Source organism: Lithobates pipiens, unplaced genomic scaffold, assembly GCF_037356315.1.
Source record: "Lithobates pipiens isolate NorthernLeopardFrog02 unplaced genomic scaffold, aLitPip1_a1.2 Scaffold_7, whole genome shotgun sequence".
In the NCBI taxonomy this organism is placed as follows: domain Eukaryota; kingdom Metazoa; phylum Chordata; class Amphibia; order Anura; family Ranidae; genus Lithobates; species Lithobates pipiens.
In genome coordinates this window covers 8922126-8934276 of record NW_027507892.1, presented here as the reverse complement: position 1 = coordinate 8934276, position 12151 = coordinate 8922126, and positions in this window count along the sequence as shown.

The following is a 12151-nucleotide window of genomic DNA, read 5'->3' as shown; positions in this document are numbered from 1 at the left end:
ATTTAAAGGAATATTACACTTTTATTGTTTCACTTTAAGCATTATTAAAATCACTGCTCCTGAAAAAACTTCCATTTTTAAAACTTTTTTTTGCATTGATACATGTCCCCTGGGGCAGGATCCAGGTCCCCAAACATTTTTTAGGACAATAACTTGCATATTAGCCTTTAAAATTAGCACTTTATATTTTGAACGCTCGAGTCCCATAGACTTTTAATAGGGTTCTAAAGTTCACACGAAATTTAGCTCTGTTCGCAGGTTCTGGTGCGAACCAAACCGGGGGGGGGGGGGGGTGTTTGGCTCATCCTTATTCACTAGGTCCCCCTGTGTGGTTCTGGGATTTTTGCTCACCGTTCTTGTGATCATTATGACCCCACGGGGTGAGATCTTGCGTGGAGCCCCAGATCGAGGGGTGGTCTTGCATGTCTTCCATTTTCTAATAATTGCTCCCACAGTTGATTTCTTCACACCAAGCTGCTTGCCTATTGCAGATTCAGTCTTCTCAGCCTGGTGCAGGTCTATAATTTTGTTTCTGGTGTCCTTCGACAGCACTTTGGTCTTCACCATAGTGAAGTTTGGAGTGTGACTGTTTGAGGTTGTGGACAGGTGTCTTTTATACTGATAACAAGTTCAAACAGGTGCCATTAATACAGGTAATGAGTGGAGGACAGAGGAGCCTCTTAAAGAAGAAGTTACAGGTCTGTGAGAGTCAGAAATCTTTCTTGTTTGTAGGTGACCAAATACTTATTTTCCACCATAAATTGCAAAGAAATGCTTTCAAAAATCAGACAATGTGATTGTCTGGATTTGTTTCCACATTTTGTCTCTCATAGTTGAGGTATACCTATGATGACAATTACAGGCCTCTCTCATCTTTTTAAGTGGGAGAACTTGCACAATTGGTGGCTGACTAAATACTTTTTTGCCCCACTGTATATAAGACGCGAGAAATGGTTAGGAGGCACTGCAATCAACTCCTCCGTCCTTCGTTAATTGCTTTAGTTTATTGATGCTTGCATTTATTTCTTGAACAACCTCTTGAATATGAAATATGTTTGACTTTCTTCTCTTATTTCAGCAAAAAGTTAAAAGTATCAGTCCACAGACACAGGGAGCTGTAGCAATACTGAAGACAATTTGCTCTATAAACTGTACAATTTAAAGAAAAAGTTTGTGATAATACTTGGATTTCTGCACGAATATCTCCTAAAATGTGGCAGAATATTCAATTATAGACAAACACAATCTACAGAAAATAATAATCAATTGTATACCATATATGCAACAGTGGGAGACAGATATATGCATCTTGCTTGAACTCCCTGATTGGCAAGACATCGTCACTGACCTGATCTAAAATATCTATCAACACCACCCTAACAGATTCAAATATAAGTAAATAGATAAAATACAAGCAGCAGCAAGAATTGCTTTGGCGAGAAGTTGGAACCAACCCACAATGGCCTTTGACCACTTTAGACAAAAACTGAATTGGATTATGATTAATGACAAACTCACATGTTCTCTTCAGAACAATCAAGCTAAGTCTCACAAGATGTAGGATCCCTGCATTAGATTAGATTAGATCTCTACGTATTGACAAGGTCTCAGGAACACCCTCCTGTCGGGTTCAGGTATACCCTCATTCCTTACTCCTTTTCCTTCTACTCTCTTTTTTCCTACTCTTTTTTATCAGTTATATATTCAATATGATATGAATAGTTATGAAGCCACAAGTCTACATCATAGCGCCACCACGACCAACAAAAGGACTAGGGGCATTTTTAGCAAATTCCTTGAAGAACAAGAATCACAATAGGTCTATCCCAGTCTAGCTTTTTTATGTTCCTCCTTTCCTCCTAGTTATATACCGTTCCAAGGGCTTGGTCAATTGTTTGTTATGTATTCAACCCTACTTGACTTGTTGAATTTACTTCTAGTGTGACCATTGTTCTACTTGATATATATAAAGTTTTCTTCGTTGAGGGAGAATTATGGTTTTTATTGTGACCTATTCTGCCACCTTTTTGTAAAAAACTCAAAAAAAGATTTAAATATAAAAACAATTGAAGTTGTTATGCCTTTACTAACCATTTTGCTTAAATATTCATAGTTAAGGCTACAACATTTTATGAGCACTTGTATTTGAAACGATAGTATCTACTATTCCACCAAACATTTTCTAGTTCTGCTGATAAGACATTGGAAATGGTTAGGAGGAACTGCAAACTATTCATCCTTCCTTCATAAATGATTTCAGTTTATTGATGTTTCTTGGATTTATTTCCAAAATATTCTCTTAATGGCATGACAGAGCACATAAGTTGGGTTAAGGTTTGGTCTCTTTGGTCAAGAAGGAGTGACCTGTCACTCCTTTTATGGTGCTTCAGTTGACAAACCACTTCACTGATAATATGTAAAATTTCCTCATGCAATTTTCAAACCATTGATAGGAAGCCACCCATGGTTTCAGGCAGTAAAGCAGCCCCATAACAGGGTTGGCATATTTTTTATTTGTTTTTTATATTTTTGTTTGTAGTCTTTTTCTAAGTTACTTGTAAAAACTAGAAATAGAAATAGCGAAGAGTTTGCACATAACAACAAATGACATTTCATTTTTAATTGAGGATATGAAGCAAGGAATGTCACTATAGGCCAGTTTTCCATATCTGTGGAAAGCTTCCTTTAATGCATAGAGCCTGTGATGCATGTGTAGCACCCTCTAGCTATTGTACTAGTGTGCATAGCTAGCTGATTGTGTAGGTAAATTGGCTTGGCTGAGAGCCAGGCCTGAGTTGAATCTGGGTCAGGGTTGAGTGACTCTGGGAGGATAGATGACTCAGCAAGCAGCATCTCTGGTGCCCCCCCTTGTTCTGGGACCTTGGAGAAGCTTCCAGATGTAGTGGGAGGAGGCTAGAAGGAGTTGCTTGGCATATTAATGAGGGCCCCAGCCAATCCCTAGCAAATGGGTTGGCAGGGGGCAGGCCACTTCATAAATAGGTATGACTCATGCCAGCAAGGGGATGTTGGGTGGAAGAAGGAGATGGAGTGCTGAGGAAGCTGTCTGTGGCCCTTGAGGATGCTCCCTACTCGGGGGGGGGGGGGGGGGGGGTGACCAAAGGCCTGGGTCTCCGGTGCTGAATGGATCCACTACAACACATGGAGGAACCCCTTCCTGGAGCCACAGGAGCCAGGAAAGGACAGAGATAGCAGGTCAACACGCCTGAGAGATCTCCTGAGAAGTCAGCTGGGTGGGCTGGTGAGTATTTAGTTTGGTAGGACTGTGGAGAGAGTGTCAGTCTGTGGGGGCTAAGGAGAAGCTAGCCAGGAGGGCTAGTGAAAGAGGCAGCTGCAGCCAGTGCCTGAAGAAGTGGTGCTGGTATCAGGCTCTTGCTCAAAATTTACTGTTTCAGATCCACTATCAGTGTGCCACCGGAGTACTGCAAGCAGGTGAGTGTATATAAACTGTATATATGAAAAATTGTCCCTGGAATTTTCAGAAGTCAAGTGGATGGGATGCCCCCAATCCCCATCCAAGTTCTAATCCCTCAAAAAAATAACAAAGTACTTACCGTATTTGCCGGCGTATAAGACGACCTTTTACACTTAAAAAAACTGGCCGAAAATCGGGGGTCATCTTATACGCCGAATCAGCCCCTCCGATGCCTGCTGAGGGTTCGGTAATACTGTATGTAGCTTCGGCTACATACAGTATATACCGCTGAGCCAATCCCAGCGAGCGATGTATTCAAATGAATACAGAGCCTGCTCGGATTGGAGCAACAACCTCTGCCAATCCGAGCAGGCTACTCTGTAGCCTGCTCGGATTGGCTTTGAGAGTCAGAGGCGCGGGCTGATGATGATACAGCCTCTGCCAATCCAAGCAGGCTTTGTATTCATTAATAGAATACATCGCTCGCTGTGATTGGTTCCAGCAAAAGCAGGAAGAAAGATATGGCGCCAGCTCCTGCTTCAGCAAGGACGGACGGAATATCAAGCGTCGGAAGCCTTGGAAGGGGGTCGTCTTATACGGTAAGTACAAGAAAAAAATGCTTATACAACAGTAAGATTAGGGGGTCGTCTTATATGCCCGGTCGTCTTATACACCGGCATATACGGTAGCTGTTTTCTGACTCTGGAATGAGTGTGAAAATTCAGTGTACCTAGCTGTGCAGGGCGGGGTATACCAGTTACTTGCGGCTCCTTAAGGGGTGCGCTACATATGTTTCTTCCAAAGACTTCAGTTTTTGTCTTATCCTTCCATAGAAAATTGCCAAGGGTGCATTGAACATCCAGGTGAGTTTTTGCGATGTATGAACACCATTCTTCACCATTTTTGTTCACACTTTTTTCTATAGTGAACATGATACACGTAACATGACTAATGAACTTCAACGATTATCACATATCATGTAGCCTAAAGTTCTTCACTACCTCCTTTACTACTGCATGCTGCATGTTCACAAAAATCTCTACCGGACGCTGAGGACCATAAAAAATAGCAACAGTATGGTTTTCCTCATGTTGTATGTAGTTTGTCTTTCTGTTCACTGATGAACATCCAGGTCTTTATGATTTTTTTTTCTTTTGTATTTTTTAGGATTAGATTATTATTCTTTGTACTATATCATGCCTTTTTGTTATGATGACTCATGTTAAAGCAGACCTCAACCCTCCCCACTAACTTTCCATCACACTGTTACTCCTGTCCTCTCATTGTCACATTTATTTAATATATATTTTTACCCATAACTTTTGTTTGGGGACCCCTCCTGGCAATGCTGATGTCCCAGTAGTCTGCAGCCTCCTAGAAGATTGGCGTAATGCTTCTCAGAAGGCCTCAGTGTACTCTACATTGCAAGTACCAGTCTGTGTCATCAGGGGGCAGACTGTTTTTTCCTGGTTCCTGCAGCTGGCCCCCTGATGAAGCACTGCAGAACATGGATGTCATCAGGGGGCAGGCTGCAAGAACCTTGAAGAGACACCTGGCTCCCTGGTATAAGTGAAGGAGATGGTGGCACGGGACCTGGCATGTGGGGATGGATAAGCAGATTGTAGCAGGACAACACTGGATTTGCTAGATGTGTGAGTATGTAATTTGAGGATAACCCAAGGAACAAGATAAAAGGCGTCTAAAAAAAGAAACATCATCTTTAAGGTTAGAAGGCATTTTATGAGCCAGAAAGCCTGGCAATTTCAAAAGGTTTACAAATGTTTTGCAGTATTTATTTATTTATTTTTACTTTCAAAATGTTCCTTTATTGAGACATATAATCAGTACAAGATACAACGGTTGTCCAGAATGGACCAAATCAAGACATACAGCACAGGTAATCAGTAATCCAGTTGAAGGCGACCATTGATAGTCTCCACCACCTCAGCCCAATACCCGACGATCCTGGGGCAACTCCAAAACAGGTGAAAGTATGTCCCTACGTCATTCTGGCACCGGGGACAGTCTTGTGATCTCTGCGGGTAAACCTTATGAAGCCTTTGGGGGGTGTAATAGAGCCTGTGGAGGAACTTAACCTGAATCAACTTCTCTCTGGAACAGATCAGTATAGAGGCACTATTAGCCAAGCAGTCATCCCAGTCCTCCCTGTCTAAGACAGGTATGTCCGCCCTCCACCTATCCCAGAGCTTCTCCAACTTGGTAGATTCTCTTTTCAGCAGGTCCAAGTACAACGCAGATAAAGGCTTCCTGAGTTCCTCCTGAGCCAACAGTTCCTCCACAGGGTCCATAGTAAGGTTGGGTATCGTCGGAAACTGTGCCAGAGCAGCATGTCGCAGCTGAAGGTACCGAACCCCCCCCCCCCCCCCCCCCCATACAAACGTTCCCACGCATTTGTCCAGTTCTATAAAAAGGGAGTTAGGAATCCAGACCGGGCTGTTGCGGAACATGTATATAAACTGCAGTATTTGCTTTGACCACATAATCAAAGGTTTATAAATGAAAAATTCCTAGAAAAATGCCAACAGCCCGAGCTTATTTTAATACCGAGGAGTTGCACCGTCACATAAAATGAAGAACACAAATCATGCATTATAAAGCCATGCATTTTGGAGATGACAACAGACAACTCTGTCCAATGAAGATTCTTTAAAAGAAGAAATATCACTGAGTTTCTTGCGCAGGTTGTATGTACCCTGTAATTTTGTGATAGATGCTTTAACAGCAGTTGTTCAGCAAGAATGCGTAAATATAAATAGCGATTAGAGGGTAGAGATTCACATTTGTATGAGTAAATAAATGTAAAAAACGTGACAATTCAAGCAAGTAAAATTGTAATTAATAAAAATAATGTTGTAAAAACAGCACAACAAAATTAAAACAAAGGCATAAGAAGATACGCCTTTGTTTTAAATACACCGACATGTTACTGATGAGTCTTTCAGATCAGCACTCATGTCCACCGAACATCACCGGCATTTTTATTTAACCAAAGAACAATATCTATGTGTGTTGTTTCACATGAAGGCACAAAAAATGTTTTTCACTACTTACTACACAGCAAGATATCTCTAAAGGTAGATACTGAAAATAATGGAGAAAATAATGAGAATAAAAGGCTAGAGTACAGGTGTGTGAAGGGGGTGTGTCAGGTGTGCCTGGGCACACCTTAACCACTGCGTACAGTGCCAATTCCCCCAATTGCCTGAGCTTCCCTCTATGTTGCATCCCCCCCCCCCCCGCCGTTCTGCTGGCTTCCTTCCTCTCTTCTCCCTCCTGTTCCGACGGGGGATGACTGGGGGATAGGGCTAGTAAATATGTCACTTAATGGGCCCTTCCTTTTCTAAATGAACACAGTGAACACATTCACTCACTGTGTTCATTCAAAATCGGAAGCATAGTAAACTGTGTTTACTATGTTTCTGTTTGTGAATGAACAGAAAGCCTCTCAGCACAGAGCACTTCCCATTCATTCACTGTCCAGAGCATCTGAGGCTGCAGAGAAAGGAAATGTGTGTTTGAGCTTTTGGGGTGCACACCCTAATGCAAAAGGCTGTAAACACCTATGGGCTAGAGGTAGTTTGCACTCCAGTGTGTCTCAAACAAAATCACACCCAACTATACAAAAATCACTATACAAACGTTCAGCACTCCACATGTGTGCAGGACCTCATGATGATCATCAATGACTCCTTCTGCATTAAATTGTATTGTAATTATACTGTCTGCCCTGGTGTTGTAAAGTGCTGCGCAAGCTCTTGGTGCTATATAAATCATGTATAATAATAATAATAATAATAATGTAGTGCTGGCTCCTGACGAGCAGGCGCTATAAGTTTTTATAAAGTTAATTTGCCTGAAACTACAGTTGGGTTTCGGGACTATTTCTCCAAATTCCTGGTCTCAGTACCAGTCCAGCTGGGTTGCACTGGTTTCTCCTTGACCGCAGGTGTCGCTGTCACCACCGGCAAGAGTAAAAACCCAGTCTAGCCGGGTGATTTGAATGGCACTATTCTCTCGGAACCAGCCCAGTGGGAGTGTTTTCCTGCTGTGCATTCTGGGGGGTGGTATTTAAGGTATCAACGCCATGTTAGTTCAGGGGGGGGGGGGGGGGTTACTTTCTGTCTGTTCGGTTCTGGCGGTCCTCCTGGCCCAGCCCCCATGGCCTCGGGTGCGGAACCATGCATCCTGATTCTCGGGGCCGGCCGGCCTGAGGTGACGCAACTGCAAGGACAGGCCCAAGCGAATTTAAGGAGCCTACTGATCCAAGGGTAGTCCGGTGCCGTCTCATCTGAAGGGAGAGGCCCAGCAACTGAAGACCCCCAGGGGAGGACTCTTTCAGGAGAAGACCGTGTGCAAGGCTGGCTTCTCTGAAGGAGCCTGGAGGCTTAGTTGAAGGACGCAACCTGGATCAACACTCATACGGTATCGCCGGATCGGCTGAGAGAAACTGGTAACGTATGTCAGTTCTTTAAATTTGTCTACGTCCCTCAGTAACGCTCAAGTGTATCTGTGGCAGAGACATTTTTTTGAGCACTCCACCACCAGCTAGGCCTAGTGAGAGGAGGTCTATCCGGGGGTTGTTAAATCCACTTGTGAAATGGTTTCTATTCTCTGGATTTTCTGTAAAGACTTCCATTTTTGCAATCTAAGTGCCTGAACTCACTCCTAACCCTCTACCATTTATCGAGAGACTCTGTTCTGTTCTACAGTAAATAAATAACCCAAAAGAGGATTCAGTGTCAGTTTCCCCATTCTTTGGGCCATCAACCACGGGAACCTGAAGACAGAGAAGCAAACAAGGAAGTAATGGTAAGCCCAAATAAAACCAGCAGCTCCTTTGGGAGTTAGTGCTACTATAATATTAACAATAATGACGACTCAAAACAATATAAAAAGCCTCCAAATCTCTGTGCTTGAACCTCTTAAGATTGGACAAATAGCAGTTAAACGAAAAGAAAAAAAAACGTAAAAAACAACAACTATGGCTCTAAAAGTGTCTAAATAGTGATCTCTGTAAACACAATCCTAAGTGTCATAAAATCATAATAGGAAACGAGCTGGCAGGTGCAAAGTCAAGCCGCTGGGAAAAAGCAGTCAGATAAACTATGTAGCAAAGAAAATAAATAACTGTAAACTCTGTAATAGGGCACAATTCCTCCCAATCACACCAACAGGGCACAATTCCTCCCACTGACAACAACAATGAGGCACAATTCCTCCCAATGACACCGACAGGGCACAATTCCTCCCGATGACACCAATGATGGGGCACAATTCCTCCCAATGACAACAACAACTGGGCCCCATGACATCAATGATTGGACACAATTCCTCTCACTGACACCAACAATGGGGCACAATGACACCAATGATGGGGCACAATTCCTCCCAATGACACAGATGATGGAGCACAATTCCTCCCACTGACACCAACGATGGGGCAAAACTCCTCCCACTGACACCAAAGATGAGGCACATTTCCTTCCAATGACACCAACGACGGGGCACAATGACACTAATGATGGGGCACAATTCCTCCCAATGACACACACGATGAGGCACAATTCCTCCCAATGACACCAACAACTGGGCCCAATGGCACCAATAAAGGGGTACAATTCCTTCCACTGACACCAATGATGGGGCACAATTCCTCCCAATGACACCAACAGCTGGGCCCAATGACACCAATAATGGGGCACAATTCCTCCCACTGACTCCAAAGATGGAGCACTGTTCCCACTGATGTTGGGATCTTTTCTACTCCCAAAGTCCACAGTCCAGCCCCCCTAAAGTCTGAAGGACAGTAAATTGATCCCTGGTTAGAAAGTGGGGAGACACCTGTTCTAACCATTTGGTTGAGACAACAGATCCCATATTAGTTGCCAATAGGGATGAGCCGAACACCCCCCGGTTCGGTTCGCACCAGAACTTTCGAACGGACCCCAAATTCGTACGAACATTAGAACCCCATTGAAGTCTATGGGACTCGAACATTCGAAATGAAAAGTGCTAATTTTAACGGCTAATATGCTAGATGCTGTCCTAAAAAGGGTTTGGGGACCTGGCTCCTGCCCCAGGGGACATGGGTCAATGCCTAAAATGTTTTTAAAAATGGCAGTTTTGGCGTGAGTACTGATTTTAATGATGATTAAAGTGAAAAAAAAAAGTGAAATATTCCTTTAACTAGTTGCTGACCGCCGGCCGTCAAATGACGGCCAGGCGGCGCACCTATTGTGGCGGGAGGCCGTCATATGACGGCCTCCCGTTTAAACAGGGAATGCGCGCGATCGTGCGCGCGCATCCCTGTTACTTCGGTGGTGGCGTGTCACGGAGACACCGCTCGCCACCGAAGGGGGTGAACAGCCATTCGTTATGGCTGTTTACCACGTGATCGGCCGTGATGAAGTCACGGCCGATCACAGATGGTCACACCCCGAACGTGCACGGCACATGCGCGTGCACGTCGGTGGCGGCGTGTTCCCCGGGAACACTGCTCGTCACCGACGCTGGTAAACAGCCATTGGCCGGCTGTTTACCCACGTGATCGGCTGTGATCCTTTCACAGCCGATCACAAAAATGTAAACAAACTGCGGTAACGGGATGTTACCGGGTTCTCCTCCTCACACACCGATCGTGTGTGAGGAGGAGATTGCGGTAACATCTCGTTACCGCATACAGTGTACACCAATCATACTGATTGCCCCCCCCCCCAATAAAGAGGACCTGTCACCACCCCTCATAGTACCTGTCAATCACAGTGCATCAGAGTACCTGTCACAGTCCATCAGAGTATTTGAGTACCTGTCACAGCCCATCAGAGTACCCGAGTACCTGTCACAGCCCATCAGAGTACCCGAGTACCTGTCACAGTTCATCTGAGTACCCGAGTACCTGTCACGGCCCATCAGAGTACCCGAGTACCTGTCACGGCACATCAGAGTACCCGAGTACCTGTCACGGCACATCAGAGTACCCGAGTACCTGTCACGGCCCATCAGGGTACCCGAGTACCTGTCACGGCCCATCAGGGTACCCGAGTACCTGTCACGGCCCATCAGGGTACCCGAGTACCTGTCACAGTCCATTAGAGTACCGAGTACTCGTCACAGTCCATTAGAGTACCGAGTACCTGTCACAGTCCATCAGGGTACCCGAGTACCTGTCACAGTCCATTAGAGTACCGAGTACCTGTCACAGTCCATTAGAGTACCGAGTACCTGTCACAGTCCATCAGGGTACCCGAGTACCCGTCACAGCCCATCAGAGTACCCGAGTACCTGTCACCAGGCCATCAGAGTACCCGAGTACCTGTCACCAGGCCATCAGAGTACCCGAGTACCTGTCACCAGACCATCAGAGTACCCGAGTACCTGTCACCAGACCATCCGAGTACCTGTCACCAGACCATCAGAGTACCCGAGTACCTGTCACCAGACCATCAGAGTACCCGAGTACCTGTCACCAGGCCATCAGAGTACCCGAGTACCTGTCACCAGGCCATCAGAGTACCCGAGTACCTATCTCCAGCCCATGTCTCATAGAATATACGTTGGGGTGTTTGCTTTCCAAAATGGGGTCATTTTGTGGGTAATTTCACTGTCCTGGTGGTCCAGGACCTTCAAAAGTGTGATGGGTAGGAATGAAATGAGATGTGTCATTTATGCTCCTAGAACGCCTGAACGTACTACTTCAATGTTCGGCCTCTCTATGTGGCCAGGCTGTGTAAAAGTCCTACACATGTGGTATCGCCATACTCGGGAGGAGTAGCAGAATGTATTTTGGGGTGTAATTTTTGCTATATACATGCTATGTGTTAGAAATATCTCATAAATTGACAATTTTGTGTAAAAAAAAAAATGCGTTTTAATTTTTTTCCACATATTCCAAAAACTTCTGGAAAAAAATGAACCGTTCAAAAGACTCATTATGCCTCACAGATTATACGTTGTGGTGTTTGCTTTCCAAAATGGGGTAATTTTATGGGAAATTCCATTGTCCTGGTACTCCAGGGCCTTCAAAAGTGTAATAGGTGGTTGAGAAATGAGATGCGTAATTTTTGCTCGTAGAACGTCTGAAGGTACTACATCAATGTTAGTGCTCTGTATGTGGCCAGGCTGTGTAAAAGTCTCACACATGTGATATCACCGTACTTGGGAAGAGTAGCAGAATGTATTTTGGGGTGTAATTTGTTGTATGCATATGCTGTGTGTGAGAAATAACCTGATAATATGACAATTTAGTAAAAAATAAATAAAAAATCTTCATTTTGCAAAGAATTGTGGGAAAAAATGACAACTTAAAAAAACTCACCATGCTACTTACTTAATACCTTGGGATGTCTACTTTGTAAAAAGGGGTCATTTGGGGGGTATTTGTACTTTCCTGACTTGTTAGTGTCTCAAGAAATGAGATACACCTGATGTACTGAAGGCCTGATCAGAAGTGATCAATTTTCAGTGATTGGCACCATAGTTTGTAGACTCTATAACTTTCACAAAGACCAAATAATATATACTAATGTGGGTTATTTTTACCAAAGATATGTAGCAGTATAAATTTTGGCCAAAATTTATGAAGAAAAATTAATAATTAGCAAAAATTTATGACAGAAACGAAGAAAAAGGCATTTTTTTCACAAAATTTACGTTTTATTTTATTTATAGCACAAAAAATAAAAAACCCACTAGTGATTA